The sequence below is a fragment of the Pan troglodytes genome, chromosome 2, assembly GCF_028858775.2.
Source record: "Pan troglodytes isolate AG18354 chromosome 2, NHGRI_mPanTro3-v2.0_pri, whole genome shotgun sequence".
NCBI classification, from domain to species: Eukaryota; Metazoa; Chordata; class Mammalia; order Primates; family Hominidae; genus Pan; species Pan troglodytes.
Window position 1 is genome coordinate 72,898,644 of NC_086015.1, and position 21,199 is coordinate 72,919,842.

At 41.6% G+C, this 21,199-nt stretch overlaps 1 protein-coding gene across 1 annotated transcript in view; it reads right to left on the minus strand.

Moving 5' to 3' along the window:
* Positions 1 to 20,008, minus strand: part of TAFA4 (TAFA chemokine like family member 4) — a 200,683-nt gene extending 180,675 nt beyond the window's left edge. Inside the window, exon 1 of the mRNA XM_016941474.4 lies at positions 19,699 to 20,008. The gene's annotated coding sequence lies outside the window, so the exon portion shown is untranslated. The remainder of the gene's footprint in view (positions 1 to 19,698) is intronic.
* Positions 20,009 to 21,199: the final 1,191 nt, after the last annotated feature.

The following is a 21,199-nucleotide window of genomic DNA, read 5'->3' on the forward strand; positions in this document are numbered from 1 at the left end:
GTTTTCGCAGTGTTGGGGACCAGATGAGCGAGCGAGCGGCATGCCGTTAATCAAGTCTTACTCATCTGTGTGTGCCGCTGCATTCAAAGAGAATTAATAACGGGCTTAGCTGAAAATCGGGAGGACCAAGGTGCTGCTGGCTCCTATGCAAGTGCTCCCAGATTCATGGCTGTTCTTTTAAGCCCCAAGAGATCAAACTCAGTTTTACTTCTGTGATAGCTTGAAAATTGCAAAGCCCCAAGAATACCCTCTCTGGGGCTTCAGAAAACCACTGGAGAGCAACAAATTCAAAAGGAAAAAACTGAGTTTTCTAGTATTTTCCTCTAGGTGGATGTTAATAAAAAGTAAGATATAGATTTTACTCTAAGGCTCAAGGTATTTACCCAGGTTCCTGAATAGAGCATGGCTGCTGGAAGAAGTGTTACTGAAGGTGATGTGGGGGTAGGAATTCTGCCCCAAAATATTTCCCCAACTGGGTTATACTATTAGAGATCAATTCTTTGGGGTTATTTAGGAAATGCCTGTCCTAGAGGAATTAACACGAAAAGACTTTCAGCTGCTAATTCATTTAAACTGCCCTAATTACTTATATGAATAACCACCAAAATAAATAATGAATGCAATGGCTGCTTCTACCTAATGAAAACTTCCTGTGTCAAAACACTGTGCTGTGTGCTGTACATGCATCTTCCATCTAAACCTCACCTGTTATTTTCTTCCTTTTACAGAGGATACCTGAAAGAGCTAACATTTTTTGCCCAGGGTTGCACAGATAGGACTCAAGCCAAGATTTAAATCCAGGAGAGTGACTCCAGAGCCAGTTTTCTAAAGGCCACCCAGTTCCACCTCCTTGTATACCCGGTGGCTGGGCGGAGTTGCAAAATAAAGCTGGCCATCAGGGAACAGAAAGGAGGGCATGGAGGAGGTGGTACCGCCAGCTAGGGCAGCAAAGTGCCCAAGAAGAAGGGGAAAGATGTGATGGAAGGGGCAGGGAAAGGCTGCCAAAGACAAAATGTGTTTTATTTAGCAGAATGGTTAAAAGCAGAGCCTTTGAAGCTGGACCACCTGGGTTCCAATGGCAGTTCGAGTCGTGAGCTGCTGGTATTCAATTTACAGTGCTGTTTGTTCCTTGCTTGCCCTCTCTCCAGCATGCAAGTCCTACAGAATGAGAACCATTTGGAGAAATTATCTGTTACTAATCTGATCAATGTCTGAAAGACAGTCTCAATTAGAGACAGAAAGAGAAAGAAATTCGAGCTCTAGAACTCACTAGGTGTGACCCTGGCAAAATACCTCATCATTCTATACCTCAGTTTCCTCACCTATAAAATGAAGAGAATAATCCTACCCATCCCAATTAAGTGTGTTAATACATCTAAAGGATTTTAAATAGTGCTTGGCATAAAATAAGTGCTATATATGTGGTAGCTACGTTTTCTTTTAATTATCAATTCTGGCAAGAAGTAGTCCTGACTCCAACAGTCTGAAAAAAACAAGGAAGTGCAACAAAAATGAGTGCTTACATCTGCCAAAAACATGTATGAGAATGTTCACAGAAGCTTTATTTCCCTAGCCAAAACCTAGGGGAAAAAAATAGATGTTCAACACTAGAATAAAGTAGCCTATTCTTACAATGAAATACTATGCAACAATGAAGAAGAACTACTGTTACAGGTAACAGCAGACATAGAGTTGGGCAAAAAACTTAGGGAACAATATAAACTATATATTTCCATTTATAAGAAGCTGTCAAAGAGAAAAAAGTAAGTTCTACTGGTAGTGGCGTGTATGACTAGGAGGGTTACAAAGGACCCATCTGGGTGCTGGAAATTCTGCATGCTATGTGAGTTGTGGTTTCATGACTATGTACCTATGTGAACATTCACTAAGCTCTAGTAATTAAGATTTGGACACTTTATTGTAAATTGCACCTCAAGTTTTTTAATTAGCAAAAGGTATTAAATCAGTATATGTGATGTGACCTTATGTGTAAAGTTAGTAACTAAGAGTTTTAAAGTTTATTTAAATTGTGATGCATTCGTGATGCATTTCATCAATTAAGCCACAACATCAAACTCGTTATTAAGATGAGACCAAATATGTCTACTTCAATTAGCATATTTAATAAATAACGCAGTAAAAAAACCATGGAAGCGGTGTGCAAATTAGTGACGTTTGGACTTCACTAGACTATGGAGAAGTGGGCACACAGTCCTTTATTACAGCAGGGATCAACAAACTTTGTCCATGGGCCAAATCCAGCCCACTGCATGGTTTTGTACACCCTGTAAACTGAGAATCGTGTTGACCTTCCCAAATGGTTGGGGGAAAAAAAGAATAGTATTTATTGATACATAAAAGTTAAATAAAATTCATATTTCAGTATTCATAAAATGTATTAGAACATGGTCATGCAACATTCATTTACATACCATCCCAGGCTTTTTGCCACTATAACAGTGCTATAACAGAGTTCACAGGGCCACAAAGTATAAATATTTACTACATAGCCATTTATAGAAAAAGTTTGTCAACCCCTGCTGCTCAAGTGGATACCTTTCATCATTGTCAGTGATGCGGTCCCATGAAGTCACCTCCCTGTTCTAATTCTTTCGTACTAAGAGGCTATTCTCAAATACCCACCATGATTAACTCCTTGGCTCCAAATTCTGAAGCCCAGTGAGTGTCCAAGCTCTGAGTTCTTAGGACAAGCTCTGGCCCAATGGCAACTAGAACACTATTACAAGATCTTTGCCAAAAAAGACAATACAATTACAAACTATCACAAGCAAACATTATGAGTTAGTCTCTTGTACCACATTGAAAAAGTGTCCTTTTTTTCTGGAATTTTTACTGTGCTCTCAAGTTAGTTCTTGCTTTAAAACCAACCAACTGTAGAGTCCTCTTCTATGTTTTCAAGTCATTACTGCATCTTTAAAGTAGAAATATTTAGGGTCATTGTTGGAAATGTACAGACAGAAAATAATTGGGCTGCTAATTAGGTGATAAGAAAATTTAACTCTCAAAATGGTGATGGAAGATGAATTTTCCCACCTCTGAACTTTCAATAGGCTTCAGAATTTGGAGCCAAGAAGTTAATCATGGTGGGTATTTGACAATAGCCTCTTAGTAAGAAAGAATTAGAACAGGGAGGTGACTTTATGGGACTGCATTTTTTCCTCCAGATGGGAATATCCTTCCTCCTGTCTCCATTGTAGCTAAATCTCCCTAACTAAACTGATAGTTCAATGAACATGAAATCCATATTAGAATTAATAATCATACCCAGCCCACCACTTTGTGCAAAACGGGCACTTAAGATACATATGAAGTGAAGAAAAATTTATAAGAGAAATTTCTATCTCTATTCAATAAATATGGAATTGACCAAGATATGCTGAATTTATCTGCTCATCTCCTTAGACTTTAAGTGACTATTTTTCTATCTGCAAAGGCAATAACTATTTTTGACAGACAAGTTCAAAACCTACCAGTGTGAATGTGTACTTTTGGAAATAGGGTAAATACCTTACAATTGTGAGAAATTCTTTCTTGTGGAATGCTGTTTAAGAAAAGTTGTGAGGTTCCCACTGACTCCATCTAATGTTAATCATTTATGAAATACTGTGGTTCAGAGCTCAGCAATTGAAGTCATTTCAGGCAGTAAATATACGTTTCCTGTCAAAACATATCAAACGGATAAGACTTCAATTTATTTGAGAATAAGTTGTAACTCACTTCAATATTGGCAATTTGGAGGATTCTCTGATGGCTTTTAATAGCCTTGACAGTTTTCTTCTTCTTGCCCCCAAACCACTGAGTATCTCTCCATTTGATCCTTCCTAGAAATGGCCCTCAGTATCTATCTTCGTAGTATCCATCCCTCCAATTCCAAATCCGTTGTGTGGTTTCCTTTCCCATCACTCGGATTTTACAGAACTCAAGTTAGATCTACATGTAACTCGAAGTATTCTGGATTTACAGATTATTACCTCATTAAAACTAGGTCCCAACTTCATTTATGACTGCATTCTGCCTGTATCATTTCACCCCACATGTAACAATGCCCTAGAAAATAAAAGCTTTGATACAAAAATGTTGTTCTTTTTGCAAAAATTAAGCCTAGTGGTAGAACGGTCAAGGCAGGTACTTCAGCACCACAGAATCACCAGGGCTTCAGGCAGCTTCTGTCTTTCTGTTCTGCCTTTTTCCCTTCTGCCTCTTATCCTCAAGGTCACTTCATAGCCCAAAATAGCTGTTGGAGAACCAACTATTACATCACATTCCAGGACTTAGAAAGGAGGAAGATCCAGAAAGGGCTCTACCCCTGGATTTTAGAAGACTCACTAGAAATAACCACCCAAAACTTCTACATATATCTCCTATGGCTACCCTGGTGCAAGAGAGTCTGTAAAACATAGTCCTGATTCTGTACAGCTTGTGTCTTACTAGAAATCAGGGTTCCAATTACTAAGGAAGGGGGAAGAATAGATGTGATGTACATAGCTAGCATCTCTTCCACCCTGTATTGCATATATCCATTTTGTATAGATGGACCACCAACAATTAAATAATTGAAAGAAATGTAGAAATGTCTCCAGCATGGGCCCTTTCATCACCTAAGGGAACCTTCCAGAAGATTCCACCCCAACCTCTTGGAGGGCAATTTTCACCCCTAGTGAGGAAACACTGATGTACTTCTCAGATTGGACATGGGGGTGTATTGCATATTTCCTCATCAGGGTAACATAATGACAGATTTCAGATATAAACAGCACCTCAACTGCACTTACTATGAGACTGTGGTGGTTCTATGGTTTGAGTTTTTAGGGCTTTAAAATCTCACAGGCGTTTCTACATCATCCAAGCCCAAAGCAGAATCAGAGACCTCCGCCCCTGTGTGTCAGTGTGGAACAGATTGAAAGTTCCCAGGAACAACTGGGCATGGTGGCTCACACCTGTAATCCCAGCACTTTGGGAGGCCGAGGCAGGCAGATCACGAGGTCAGGAGTTCGAGACCAGCCTGACCAATATGGTGAAACCCCATCTCTACTACAAATACAAAAAATTAGCCGGGCGTGGTGGCACATTCCTGTAATCCCAGCTACTCGGGAGGCTGAGGCAGGAGAATCACTTGAACTCGAGAGGCAGAGGTTGCAGTGAGCTGAGATCGCGCCACTGCACTCCAGCCTGGGCGACAGAGCGAGACTCTGTCTCAAAAAAAAAAAAAAAAAAAAGAAAGTTCCCAGGAACAATGGTATTTACCTAGAACCAAGTGGGAAGGTAGAAACCTAAGCTCTGAATTCAACACTTCTGAGTTTTCACTCTGACACCCAGCTTATGGACGATCAGGACAAGCTGGTAGATGGCAACGTGGCTTCTGGCAGATCTTTAGGAATTATGATAATGTGCGTTTATACAATGAGCTGTAGTTTTCGAAGCATTTTCACATAGTCATCAGTTGGAAACTCCCATCAGTACTTTATAGCAGGCCAGATCGTTGTAGCTTTGAGTAGGTTAGGGATTTATTGCTTAAGGTTTTCTCTCATGAGACAACATTTGAGACTTAAATAATGAGAGGAAGCCAGACACACATACACACACACACACACACAAACACATTTCACATTCCAGGGAAAGGAAATCAGGTACACAGCCACCGAACAAGGAAGGAACACATTCACTGTATGGTAAGAAATGAGAGATGGTCAGTGTGGTTACCTCAGAGGAAGGGGGAGAGGTCGCAAATGACACTGGAGAAAAAATCAGTGCACTGTCAACCGTCATCCTCTGACCCTACTTCTAATATAACTTTTGCTTGTCCTACCTCCAGATAGATTTTCAACATGGGAATCTTATCCATCTTCTGCCTCTGTCATCCTCACTCAATCTACTTCTAAAAACGTCTTTCAAGAAACGAAAAAGAAGCTGTTGTTTTCATTGCAAGCTATGTCTAATTTTAAAATATATACAAAATTCCTAAATTATAAAACTTCATTTGATTTTTATTTGCTCCAGACAGGGTCTTGCTCTGTCACCCAAGCGGGAATGCACTGGTGCAATCACGGGTCACTGCAGCCTTGACCTCCTCGGTTCAAGCAATCCTCCCATTTTAGCCACCTAAGTAGCTGGCACTACATGCATGCATCTAACCATGCCTGCTTAATTTTTGTATTTTTTTGTACAGACAGGGTTTCACCATGTTGCCCAGATTGGTCTCGAACTCCTGGGCTCAAGAAATCTGCCCACTTTGGCCTCCCAAAGTGCTGGGATCACAGGTGTGAGCCACCATGCCCAGCCTCTTCCATTTGCTTTAAAACCAGATTTTTATAAACTTTCTGTAACCAGCACTTTCAAATTGCAATTCACTTTGTGTGTTTCTTAAAAATACCATATACACAGACATATACAGCATCCTATTTCCTGTATACCAAGAGTAAACCTTCAAAATATCCCTCTGTAAGAACGAAATTCCAAACCACTGCCATAGGATTCACACTTAGTAGGCCTTCAATTCTGTCAGCTTCCCTGCAGCTTCCCAAGTCCACTGCTTCAACCAGTTAGGAAAAACAATTTTTAAAAAACATCTTGGCATCCATCAACCAGCATTTTCAAGGGCAAGAAAACAGCAGCGCCCAAGGAGCTGTCTGAGGTGCTTAAGGTTAATGGCTGTATTTACATAGCCATCAATTCACTTTACAAAGAACTGCCCCAGTAGGACTGTGCAGCTCCAGCAGGCAGCCCCCGTCAGGACAGAGCACACAGGAGTCTCTAAACAAGGAGGAAAATGCCTGATAAATCTTAATGACATCGTCTTGTTTTCATTCACTTACTTATCACCTTATTTTCAGCTCAAGAGTCTGGAGCCCCTGATTGAACAAAATAGACTACACTTCCATTTCTCCATGAGTCACTCTCTAAAACTTTTTGGGACTGTAGTAAATTACAATGGCCTTACCTTTTATGATGATGCATACCTTGCACCAGCGCTGTCCGATCGGGCAGCCACTACACATACATGGCTATTTAAGTTTAAAGCTAAATTAATTAAAATTAAAGAAAATTCAAAATTTGCTTCTTGAGTCACATTAACCACATTTCAAGTACTCAAAAGTGACATGTTGCTTAGTGGCTCTCACGGTGAACAGCAAGAAGTTTGGAACATTTCCACCATCACAGGGAAGGTCTATTGAAACATACAGGAATTTGTAAGATTCTACTTACAGATTTTATTGATAATGTCTAGGACTTGACCTGTTCTGGAGTTAACATATCTTAATTCCAAGAGAACATAATGATAAGAGACTTTCTGCAGTCCCCACGTTTTCCAGACACATTCCCAAGCCACTGGTGCATTGGTGTTTTTAATGCTCTAAAACACACCCTCTGACCAGGCAATTACACTTCTACCCTAGAAAAATTCAAACACATGGGTACCAAGAGACTGTAATTATGAGAAGGCTTTAAACAGTAAACACCACATCTCAGTTAACACCATATATGACTTTGTTCAAGAATGGTATCATCATACTCTCTGTAGTAGAAAAAACTGGGAAAAATCTGAATGCCCATCTGTAGGGAAACAGCTAAATAAAATACAGTACATTCATAGTGGAACACTATATGGTAGTTAAAGGAATGAGTGAGACCTGTGTATGTATAAACGTGGATAATCTCCAAGACACCAGTAAGCAAAAAAATACAAACTATAGAATCAGATGTATAAAATGACACTACTTAAGTGAAAAAATTCACACACAAGACTGTATATTTAGTAACCATACATAACTAACATAAATAGCAAAGTTTAATATATTTTGATATTTTCACATTATACTTTTTAAATAAAGTTAAATGCCAAATATGCTTCCTATTTCTGTTGATTAGTTGGCATTGATACAAATCAACTTCAAATGATAAGACAGACTCTACCAGGTCTTCATCAGTCCATTCTTCCTGCTCATGTTTGGATTTCTTTGAAACATAATGTATACTAAATATTTTAAATATGTGCAGAAGCCCAAACTCTTCATAGTATCTGAGAAGGGAGAGATAGAAATGGGTTGTAGAGAGAGTTAGAAGTGATTTTTACTTTTTCTCTAAATTTTTTTTTTTTTACAACTTGTGTATTCCCTGCAGGGGTTCTACAAAGTCACTGTGACCCTGTATTATGACCAGTGGCACCACTATCCCCTACAATGCAGCCTAAGTGGCTGTAATAACACTAAGCAGCCATTCCCAGCCAGCAGACAGTACCACCCACACATGCCATGTTCTACAGTAAATCAAAGACCATGGTTTTCTAAAAGTAGATATTGTTCTTAAAAAAAATTAGGACAATTTTGTTGTTTGGATGCTTCTGCTGTTTAGTCTTCCATAGAAGCCATCTCCAGCAGGGCCTTTGTCTGCCACTCAACTTGGAAACCTCATCTTCTAACTGTCTGGGGTTGAGTGCTGGGGGGACAAAGGCCGAAAGGGTCGGCAGCCAGGGAGGAGAACTGTAGCATCTTGACAGTTGGGCAGAGATGACCAACATGAAAACCTGCCGAGGGGACAACAGTGACTGATGGGTCCTAAGGAAGTATTAGTACAAACCTAGTCACACGCAACACCCTGCTGCCCGCAAGAGGGGATCACAGTTCCACAAACCAGCTATGTAATTAAAACACAGCTCTGGAGAAGAAGGAGGTTAAATGACTCTGACCCAGTCCATCCGCTCTGCTTGTTGGTTGCCAATTCTAACCTTCCTGCCGACACCCACACATTTCTATAACTCAGATTATCTCCAAAATATTTCACAAACTTCCAATTTTTTAAACAAGTGAAGGAAAAAAGCAAGCTCTTTACATGTGTTTTCTTATTCAAAAGAGACTTCAGTTTGCAAACTTTTAATTTTTTTAGACAGTGCAAGACAAAGTGAAATCCACTGAAGGCTTTTCATTTAAGCAAACGCAGAAGATAATTTATTCCTCCAAGTGGCAGGAGAAAGCAATAAGCCAGGCATCTGTGCAAAACTTTCCATACCCCCTCAAGTCCTATAACTCTGTCTACAACTCCATCTTCTGGTCCTGACTAAATCTTCTATTATTCCCAGAACGGATGAAATCTTAAATCCACAACAGCTTTTAACATCTGCTGAGTCTTAACTATACAGGAACAAAAACGGAATTCCTGTATGTCACCTGCCGATAGGATTACAATTTAAATCAGACTCAAAAGTATATGGAAATCGAAGCCTTGTTTTTTCCTAGTCCAATGTAGACATCAGTCAGATGACGGAAGTTGGCAATAGGCTGGTTACATGCTACGTACAGCAAACCTGCCTCAACATCCATTTAAACAACTATGCAATTCTTATTTTAAAAGGCCTCAACTACAGAAAACACATCTTATGCTCTAAAAGAAACGTCAAGACATTATCAAAATCAGTTTCTCAGGCACAACACTGATCCAACAAACATTTAATTTGTACTTTTGGTTCAGTAATTTAAATCAACCTTCTGAATCATACTATTTAGACAAGCTGACCAACATATGACAAAATGAGAAACTCTCAACCTAATCAAAACAACCTTATTTTTATAAAAATCTCTGTATTAAAATTTTTAAACTCTGAAAAATGTATTGTGGAAGAAAGTGTTATACAAAGTGTGGTCCAAAGCTTGGAAGCATCAGCACCTCATGGGAGCCTGCTGGAAACAGAAATTCACAGGCCTCATCCCAGACTTATTGAATCACAAACTCTTGAGGTGACGCCAGGGAATCTGTTTTAACAAGCCTTCCAGGTGCTCCAGCATTGGTCTAAAGGATAATATTAGGAATGTCAAGAATACTGGAATTTGGGGACCGGTATACCAAACAAGATCGATCATGTAAAATCAATTTTTAAAATCCAACAAAATTCAGAATTTGCAGGGGACCAAAAAACAATTGCAATCAGCATAAACCCTATATTCATCTCCCTTCCTTCCTTACTTCTAAGTAAATGAGGATCATGAAACTTACATATGGATATAGTCAATTGCTTGTAAGTTCATGTCTATTTACGCTGTGGTTCAGAAATATTTGCACATCAAACCAGAATCTGAGTTTACATTTGGGATCCTGAGTCTTTTGTAAATGTGAAAAGAGTAAACTTGGAATCAAAATGTCTTAAAGAAACAGTTTTCTAGGAATCCTGCCAGTCCTTTTTCTCAGGATGACCTTAACTTTCAGTCTTGAGGAATTTTTTCCTTTCCTGATTAATACTTCATAGGATGATTAGTATATTTTGTACATGTGTACATCAGGACAAGCTGGCTCATGACTTTTCCCCTACTACCGAGAACACCAGAGCTTGGTGCTCCATTGTAAAAGGATTAACTAACATGCTAGGCCAGTATCAATGGCAGAGCTTACTGGCACTGTCTGCTCCCCCAACTCACCCATGAGGAACATGGTTCTAACCATTGCCATTTTCCTTTAAAATAGCAAAGAAACCTGGCAAATAAACTACACACATCTGACTCAGGATTCCATGAGGCCCAGCTCTCCCACTCCCCTTCCCCATACAGGCTTATTTCTGGGTCTTTAGAATCAAATTAGAACACCCTGTCAGACACCTATTTGTGCAAACGTTAATTTCAAGTATATTTAAATGTCTTCACATCTTGCTATTGCTCATCACATCAAGCAGAGCTGCTTCCACTGTGTAATCACAATAATGAATAAACATGGGGTGCTTAGAAAGGACTGAGGCACCACAAAACTGATCAATTGTTAATTCTATAAAGTGACTAAACGTGCCTTCCTTTGTAATAACTCCATCAAGCTGTGTTTTGGGTGGGAAGGATGCCCACGTCCTCTGCCTACTGTCTCTGTAAAACAAAAATGCAATCATCAGTCAGATCCTACCTAAGGCTTATCTTAATCTTGATTATTTCCTCATATTGTCTCAACCCACCTCTCCCCCACAACTCCAACGAGAAGCAAAAATTGTCATGGCATTTAAAAAACCATGGGCTGCATGATTATTAATTGACAAAGGATTTGAGGCAGCACTAATATTAACAGCCTCAATAGCCACAGTGTGTATTTATTGCCTGTTACTATTTTGATAAAATACCAATTTCACAATGAACATCTGACCTATAGGAACTCCAGATCTCGGTGAAATTCCTTTGTGTGGCAGGAGGAGGACTGTTAGAGCTTCTCCTTAGGGTAAACACACTTGTTATTTACCTCTTCTTCCCAACCACGCCTGGGCCATATGCATGAGGAGTTTCTCCGACCTTTCTTGAGTTCAAAGAATGAATAATCTACTAAGAGTTGTGTCTCTGGACCACAATGCTTGGGTTCATACTGCGTCTTTGCCACAAACTACCAGTGTGGCTTCCACCCTGAGTGCTTCATTTTTCTAATGCAAAGAAGGGAGATGATTGATTGTGTCTACCTTGTAGGACTTCAGGAGAATTAAATCAGAGAGCACAAAAATATTCTTAGTACAATAAAATGGCACAGCTACCATAGAAAAACAGCATGGTGGTTCCTCAAAAAATTAAACACAGAATTATCATCCAATCCAGCAACTCCACTTCTGGGTAGAGACTCAAAAGCACTAAAGGCAGAACTAAAAGCATCTTGAACAGATGTTTGTATACCTATGTTCATAGCAGCATGACGTGCAATAGCCAAAAGGTGGAAAAAAACAAATGTCCATTGAAGGACAAATAAAAAATAAAGTGTGGGCTATACATGCAATAGCTTTTAATGCTATTCAGCCTTAAAAAGGAAATTCTGACACATGCTACAACATGGATGAACCTTGAAGACATTATGCTAAGTGAGATAAGACAGACACAAAAGAACGAATAATGTATGTCTCCATTTATATAAGGTACCTAGAGGAGTGAAACTCAGACAGGAAGTAGAAAGGTGGTTGTCAGGAACTAGAAGGGGGAAAGGGGAAATTCATGTTTCATGGGTACAGAGTTCAGTTTTGCACCATGAAAAGGGTTCTGTGGATGGAATGGGCAATGGTAGCTTAACAATGTGAATGTACTTAAAACGCCACTGAAATGTACACTTGAAAACGGTTAAAATGATAAATTTTATCTTTTTTACCCAAACTGAAACAAAAATGCTTAGTATAACACCCAGCAACATCCTTACTCAACAAATGATAACTATTGTTACTATTATAATTTTTTTAAAGCTCAACAAGGCAAATATTAACAAACATTCTCCAACGCAAAAATGGCCAGCATCCAGAGAAAGCTCTGATGAAAGAGACACTTGCTAAGTAAGATTTAATTCCATTTAAACATCTCCTTACCCACTCCCCACAATGCCTCTCTAACCCCCACTGGTAGGTACTCCTTGACCTTAATGGGGATGTTTAAATGTTAACCAATGAGTTTTCTAAATCTCCTCAGCTGCATATCAGCACCTAAGCTTTGAGGTGGGGGAAATTCCACATACAAGGAGAATGAGATTGGTACCAAGGGGCAGACTCACAGCCATCCTCTGGCTTGCTTAATGGAGTTCCGTGCTTCTAAGCAGACCTAGAGTCTGCAAAGAGCAGCACAGAGCGCAAAGAAGATGTGAGGTTTTTATCCTGGGATGACTGAGCCCATGGTAACCAATTTTATGGCTCTTTTGATTTGTGTCCATGGATATCTCTGTGTGTGAGTGTGTGTTGAGAAGGAATTAATCCAAAAATATAGATGAAGAAAGCTGCGACTCTGATGTGAAGCCGAGTTGCATAATCAGTTCTGAAGGCAGAGAAAAGGTAACAGATGTTTACATTACAATCTGGCTCCTACTGGAAGAGCTGCCAAGTGATTTAAATAGTAACAAAGATTACTATTGCAGTGATTTGTTGCCCCCAACTATACATACAGAGAAGAATTCACCCCAGTAATTTTTTCTTTGGATGGCCTTAATTAAACATCGCACTGTACAAAATATTTATGGCTTTCAGACTACTTAAAATCTTAAACTAGACACCACTTTAAAAGGTAGAATTGAAGGACTTACTCCATTACTGACATATGAAACTTGATGTCTGGTAAACAGGATGCATTACAAAGAAACTCAAAATCCCTTTTAACTTTTGGATGTTTTATGACTAATATTAAGATAAATTTTTAGGTAGAATAACATATAGCCATGAAAAAGAATGACATATAGCTCTCTTCACTGATTTGTTATCTTTCCTGGAATCACTCCAGAGCACATCTGGGTCTCATGTAAAATGATCACCACAACGTAGGAGGTCTCTACAGGCAAGGAATGTCGGCCTCCTTCCCTAGCCACAGGTTCATCAAAAGCCCTCTAATGGGCCTTTGCTGAGTAAACAAAGCAGGACACAGATCATATGATGTATGAACCCCGTTATTCAAAATTGTCAGGTCTAAGCCGGGCACAGTGGCTCATGCCTGTAATCCCAGTACTTCAGGAGGCGGAGGCAGCCAGATTACTTGAGGTCAGGAGTTCCAGACCAGCCTGGTCAACATGGTGAAACCCCGTCTCTACTAAAAATACAAAAATTAGGCAGGCATGGTGGCGCACGCCTGTACTCCCAGCTACTCAGGAGGCTGAGGCAGAATTGCTTGAACCCAAGAGGGGGAGGTTGCAGTGAGCTGAGATCATGCCACTGCACTCCAGCCTGGGCAACAGAGACTCTGTCTCCAAAAAAAAAAAAAAATCAGGTCTAAATATATGTGAATAAAAGCAGCAGGAGGGAATTGGAAATAGGTTTACCAAAGTTTAAAAAGGAATTGTCTCTGGGTGGCAAAATTGGGTGGGTTTCTTTTTTTTAACTTTCCTTTTATATTTTTCTGCAATGTTTGAATTTTTCTACCCCAGGTATGTACTATTTTTCTAAATTAAGAAAAGAAATTTTCAAAACAGAAGCCTAGGGTGATGAAAAGAACTGTGGCCTATGCATCAAGATACTTGGGTTCCCCGACAGAAATAAAGAGCTGCGGACATTGGATAAGACACTTTTCACTACTCTGGACCTTAAAAGTTGCCATTAGAGCAGAGTTTCTCAACTGCAGCATTCCTGACATTTTGAATCAAATAATTCTTTGCGGCCAGGCGTGGTGGCTCAGGCCTGTAATCCCAGCACTTTGGGAGGCTGAAGCGGGCAGATCACCTGAGGTCAGAAGTTTGAAACTAGCCTGGCCAACGTGATGAAACCCGTCTCTATAAAAATACAAAGATTAGCCAGGCATGGTGGCAGGTGCCTGTAATCCCAGCTACTAAGGAGTCTGAGGTGAGAGAATCGCTTGAACCTGTAAGGTGGAGGTTGCAGTGAGCCAAGATTCCACCATTGCACTCCAGCCTGGGTGACAGAGCAAGAATCCGTCTCAAAAAAATAAATAAATAAAAAATAGTAATTCTTTGCTGTGGGAGCTGCCCTGTGCACAACAGGATGTTTATTTAGCCAGTATTCCTGCCCTCTACCCATGAGAGACTGCTCTCCCATACCATCCTGCCCCAAATTTTAACAATCAAAAAAATGTCTCCAGACATTGCCAAAACTCCTCTGGGGAGCAAAATTGCCCCCCATTGGAGCAATTTTAAGTTCCCCCTCCACTTCGTGGTCTGTAAGTTTCTTCCTTGCTGAAAACCTTTGTTAATTTTTAGAAGCTGTATTTAAAGTCTGTGGTTTTAGCCCCAGTGATTCCCAGGTTAGTAACTACAGTGTACCGCAGACTTATCAATATTTTCATCACACTAGAGAAAAAGATGAAATGGAAATGAAGAAAATCAAGAAATAAAACTACTAATTTTCAGAGAAAACTTTAGAACACATGGCACAGATGTAAAACTAAAAGAATCCAAACAGACACAGGGGTCATTAAAAAAATGAATAAATAATAACTCTAGCTTTTGACAGCTCCGCCTTTTGTTAACGTAACTGAAATACTGTAGAATGTTCTATTGCTTTCCAGTTTAAAATGAACTTATAGCACTAGCAAAGCCAACAGAGTCGTTTGTGTGTACTGCCATATTTTTATCTTTTTTAAAAAAGCTTAGTGTTTTCTCTTTGCTTCATAAGAAATACAAGTATAGCCAGGCACAGTAGCTCATGCCTGTAGTGTCACCACTTTGAGAGGCTGAGACAAGAGGGTTGCTTTAGCCCAGGAGTTCGACACCAGCCTGGGGAACATGCTGAGACTCTGTCTCTAGAAAAAATAACAAATTAGCTGGGCGTGATGGTGCACACCTGTAGTTCTAGCTACTCAGGAGGCTGAGGCAGAAGGATTGCTTTAGCCCAGGAGGTCAAGTTTGCAGAGAGCTGTGATCACACCACTGCACTCCAGCCTGGGTAACAGAGACACCATCTCAAAAAAAAAAAGAAAAAAGAAAAAGAAAAAAGAAATACAATGATATCTTCCTATTCTTTCAAAAAGGATATTTTACTCTTCTGGACTAACAATACCACAATCTCATAAAAGGAAACAAATTACCCATGTCTTTATTATCTTTCTAATTGGTGTCTTGTCATTTTATTAACAAGAACTCCCTAATATTTGATGCTACCATACTTCTGAATTAAAATTATTCACGCTTGTGTTAATGATTTGCTACTCTAAGATCCTGACAGCTTTTGAATTAAAAAGAATGACTAAAAAAGATTCACTGTTGCCTTAGATTCATAACTCTGAAAATCAGTAGTTCATCCATATAAAGAAAGCCATCTAGTAACCAGAATGTTTCCATAACATCAACACTCTACAGCTGGCACATACTGAGTGTTCAACAAATGTGAGGTCCCATTATCATTATTCACAACCATGCCAGAAAATAATGTTGTACCAAATTATTGGCTAGTACTGGCTTTTATAGCAACTAAAAGGCACTAAGTATGAAAGGGCAGCCTATCACTTAATAGATTGATATTCTGAGTTCTTTCACAAATAAACCATAAATCATTATCTTAAACTGCCTGACCATCATTTTAACATCCATGTCTTTCCATGTGTTCAGTTAGGTTCAAATTGAGTCACCCTGCCCAATCCTCTTCCATCGCCAGCTCCCCTTTAAACCTTTCGTTTATAACTGTGGATACTGTCTCAGCTACTAGGAAGTAACCCAAGCTAGCTGGTGTATACAGCTGTCCAATCCTTGAGGTGGGCTCAACTAGCATGGTAGTCCAGCAAACTGATGGCGCAAGAAGCCAATGTGGCCCTCCTCCGCAGAGACAGCCAAGGGAAGGGGTCCCACCACATCACAGGAGTCATTCTCTCCCAGTCTTCATTGAAAAGTGCACTGGGCTAGGAATTAGGACTCTGGGATTCTAATCCCAGGTTTTTTAAATAACATACTAGATCCAAGGTACGACAACACCTCCTACCCCTTATCTTCTAGAAAGGTGAAATCTGAGGTACTTTCTAGATTTAAAATTCTCTGAGCGTTTCCTTAAACCAGATTTTACAATTAAGTTTATTTAAAAAAAAAAGAGCCCTTTTGACTGACTGAAGGGAAATGAATTGAATAGCAACTGTACAACAGGAAGAATTTCTCTTATTTTTCAGCAGATATCAAATAGATGGGAAGTCAAGGTCAATTTTATCTTATGAGAGGTGGGTTACAGGAGATCACAAATTGAGTGAGGCATTACAAAGTGCAGTGCCATACTACAGCTTAAGTCTCTAAGTCAGGGCTGCCATACCATACTTAAGTCTCGAAGTCAGGGCTGTCTAGGTTCTGACATGGCTTTTAGAAATAACATTTTCAAAACAAATAATTATGAAGTGATTAATGTGGCCAAGATCACTTCACCAATACCTTTGTGGATATCTTTGTTTCCTATTGCCTGAATCCTGAATCTTGTTTCCTATTGCCTCAATCCCCCACCCTCAATCCTGAATCTTGACAAATTAGGATAAATACACTGTATCGCCTCCCAATCATTTATGATTGATTGGCTTCAGGACTTTAAGTTATCTTGCTAATCCTGAGTGATTTAATAGCCAACACCTGAAGAAATGAACTCATGTACTCAAATTAGCCCATCACCTACATGGCTATCTCTAGGACAAAAAATAAAAGCAAAAGATTAGTCCATTTACTATGATGTCTTTACATATTTGTAAAGAAACAGAGCCAGAACACAGGGTGAAAAACTCCCAAAGAGGAAGAAAGCATAAGGGGGAAAATCTACTTACGCAAATTCTAAAGAGATCTATAAAACTGCCATCTGAGAATTTTATTATTAAGCTAAGCCTCTTAGTATAGAAATACCCCAAACTCTCAAACTGGGCAGCTAATGGAGAGTTAGAAAGTGCCAAAAAGACTTCCTTCTTTCCCTTATTCATCACAGGCAATATAGAATCACTTGCTCGATATGATAATGTGACTTTTGTCAATGCATGTTCAAATCAGATCAAGGATTGGCTGCTGATGATGTCATATCCAATGGTTAATCCCCAGTGAATGCAGTTTTAATATCACATGCATCAACATGCCATTTACATAGCAAAGTATTATATTAAGTGTAACAATAAATGAGTGGTGCAGAAAAAAGCAGCTATTAGGAAAAGGCTATGTACCACTGAAAAGGAGGTGGTAGCGGGGAGCAAAGGAGTTTCTTCTTTTTCTTTTTTAATTACTAAATGGAACTAGGTCATCAAACAATACACATGTCTAAAAAGATCAGAAAATGAATATTGAAATTCAAGTGACCTAGAACATTCTAGTACTAGAAATATAAAAATGGTTGCCTTCAATGAAAAATATCCAATAATCAAGCAGAGATATTTGTAAGGGTTTTTGTATGTGCTAAGGGAACAAGTAATACAATTAAAGTCATTCAAAGATAGAGAAATTGGCAGCCACTGCTTTTCTGGACAGGACAACTTACTTATCTTTAGCAGGGAAAAGTGGCCAAGTCAAATTGTGACTTGAAGCCTTATAATAAATTTTAAAGTGTCAAAGGGCAGTTAAGATGGTACTGAGGGATGAAAGCGAAGTCACGCAAAGCAGAACAATGAGACAGAAGAACTTAGGAAGGGAACCTTGAAATACGGCTTTCTGCTATGAGAATATTGATTAAGAAATGTCCGTGCATATGAAGAAAGCTTCTTCCACAAATGAGCCATGCCAACTCACTCGGTCATTTTGGGAGGACACAAGTCATCATTAGTCATAATGATTCTGAAAACTGCTCTCACACTACCTTATTAAGGCCTGTATTTCCCATCTAGAGGAAGTGTTGGGCTTTCACACTGATATGACTATAAACTTAGCAGAAATTCTTCTCACTATAAAACCCACGCGAGCTACTGAAGAATTCTTCAAGTCATACATTTGTTCTCAGTGACTGAGTGGAAACACTAATTATATTGCAAAATGGCTGTTCCTAAATTATTTTAGCCTTTAAAAAAATCCAAGGCCTTCCTGAACTGGGCTCTGACACAAACTGCCCCCACCTCTTCCCTCCTCAGCGAGTGTTCTAGAGGGGGCCAAACGAAGATGCGTGTGATTAGGAAGCTAGGCCATCAATGTGCACAAGTTTGCGTGACCGAGTCTGCAGGTGGCAGCTACGAGTTATGGTGGACAAGCTTTATGCCAAGGATATTAGAGACAGAAACAGACCAAAGCTTCGAAGGCGCCCATCCCCACACACGGGGATCGCCTGTCACATCACATCAACCTTGCTTGTCTCAGAGGGAAGACCATTGAAAAGTTAAAAGGGAAAAGAGTTCAGGGATAAAGACGTTAAACCAAAGGGGGGTCCCTGAATCTCGGTGACGGGGGATGGGCACCAGGCTAGGTCTCGGCGAGTCCGTGAACCCGTGCATGTACATACTGCTTAGGAGCTGATTCACAGCTTTACTAAGGCTCCGTGGAGCCCCTAAACGTTAAATGATGCTGATTCGAGAAGAAAACGCACCAGCGGCACTGTGTCTGGCTTGGGCAGCCTCACCAGGTGCAGGAGATCAAGCTTTCCAGTTCCAATCCTCCCCCGAGCTCCTTGCGTAGGGTCAAGGATGCCCTCTCTTCTAGGAGCGGATTAACAGGGCAAAGAGGGAAAACGAGCGAAAGAAATGTAGAGATGCCACCTTGGTGGGCAAATCTGAGATGCCTCCCGAGGAAAGAGACGCAACTTCCAGACCCGCTCCAGTTCTCCACTTGGGCGGGAAGCTTTGCGCTCCCAGCTGGAAGACGCCTCCCGAGCGCTCGTTGCGCCCCTCAAGCAAGATCCTAGCAACCAGAGCTTCAGGGTGGGGGTGGGGGCGGGGGCGGGGGGACGCTGACCGGCTCCCACCTGCTTGCTCCTAGAAAGATCCTAGCTCAGATTAAAGGGATGAAGAGCTAAGGTCGACTTGTCCATTAAAGAGCTCACGGTGAGTTCACCACCCCCTATACCAATTCATCGAGTGGCCTCCTCCGCATCAGCAGAGCACCCCCGGGGATTCTGTCAGACATGAACCCCGAAACTGGAAGCGGCCGCTGCCTCTCTCCAGCCACACATCCTTACTTCGGAGTGCCCCTTCCAACTTCGGGTTGCACGCCGACCTCAGCACAGGCACTCTCCCCAGCGCCCCAGAGAGCCGGGATGAGGGGAGCTGCACCGAGCTGAGTTAACTCGGAACCAGCCGAGAGGCAGCGGCTGCCCACGAGACAGCACCTAAATACAGGGTCCAAATCCACCCCCACCCCATCCTCTCGCCCCTCCTTATCCCTTCCAACCCTTCTTACTCGACTAGAGCCGGCATCCAAGTCGGACCGGCGCGTCCGGAACTAGGCACTGATCGCCGCACCGGAGCCCGAGGACCCTCACCGTGCCGCCTCCCCGCGGGAGCCCCGGGAGCGGCCCATCACCTCTGCAGCCTCGCCAGGAGAAGAAAAGTTCCCACGTCTCTACCAGGAGAAGCCCGAAGCTCCTGCGGGAGAAGACTGAAGCTGCTGCTGGAGAAGCGGCAGCTGAGGCAGGACTCCCGATGTTTGCACGCAGCCCCGCGCGCGCAGTCGGTGCGCCCCGTCCAGGGCGGCGCGCAGCTAGCAGTGCGGGGCCGAGCCCAGCTAGCGCGCTGACCAGGAGGGGCCGGGCCCGCCGCGGAACGCGCTGATTGGCCGGGCCGCCCGGCTGCTCCTGTCCCTGCCTGGCCCCGCGGTCCACGTGGGCCGGCCTTCTCCCCGCCCCGCACCCCTGCTCAGGCGGCGCGCCCCCACTGCCGGCCTCCAGGCGCCTCTCCCGAGCGCCTCGCTGTGGCCACCACTCCGCAGGTGCTGAGCAAAAGGTATTCTTCCTAAATACCTGAGAGTCGCGTTGAGCTCCACAAAAGGAAGAGGGATTTAGGGTTCGGCTCTCAGTCGAAACCATTCTCCACGCAGGACCCAAAGCGGTCTGCAAGCAGGATTTCTTAGCCACCCTGTGCAGTAGCACATTCATGAACTAATCTGGCTTCGCGTGTAATGTGCTTGTATGAGAGAGGAGAAAACTCGGCCCACGTATCAATACCTAAATACTTTTCTTTTTTAATGTATAAAATACAGCTGGGGCCGGGCACGGTGGCTCACGCCTGTAATCCCAGCACTTTGGGAGGCTGAGGCGGGTGGATCATGAGGTCGGGAGATCGAGACCATCCTGGCTAACACGGTGAAACCCCGTCTCTACTAAAAATACAAAAATTAGCCAGGCGTGGTGGCGGGTGCTTGTAGTCCCAGCTACTCGGGAGGCTGAGGCAGGAGAATGGCGTGAACCGGGGAGGCGGAGCTTGCAGTGAGCCGAGATAGCACCACTGCACTCCAGCCTGGGCGACAGAGCGAGACTTCGTCTCAAAAAAAAAAAAAAAAAAAAAAAAAAAAAAATTACGGCTAAGACTTCTTTGAACTCCCTCCTCCCACTCCATCCCTAGTCATGCCCTCCACTCTTCCGCAAGTGAAGTAACTGATAATCAGTGTCACTTAACGGTATTCATTTTACTGGGATTACTTCATCTGATCTCTATTTTATAGATGAGATAACTGAAGCACAGAGAAGTTAAATCGTTTACTGAAGATTACACAGGTAACTAGTAAATCCATGCTCTTTAGTATGCAAAGCATGGCGTCGTAGAGCAGTCCCTTGAGAACACTTTAGAACTGCAGACTTTCAGGCCCCACCCCAGATCTAGAATCTTCATTTTAACAAGATGCCCAAGTGGCTGGTGCATGCATAAAGTTAGAAAACGTTGCTCTGTACCACTATGCTGCTTAC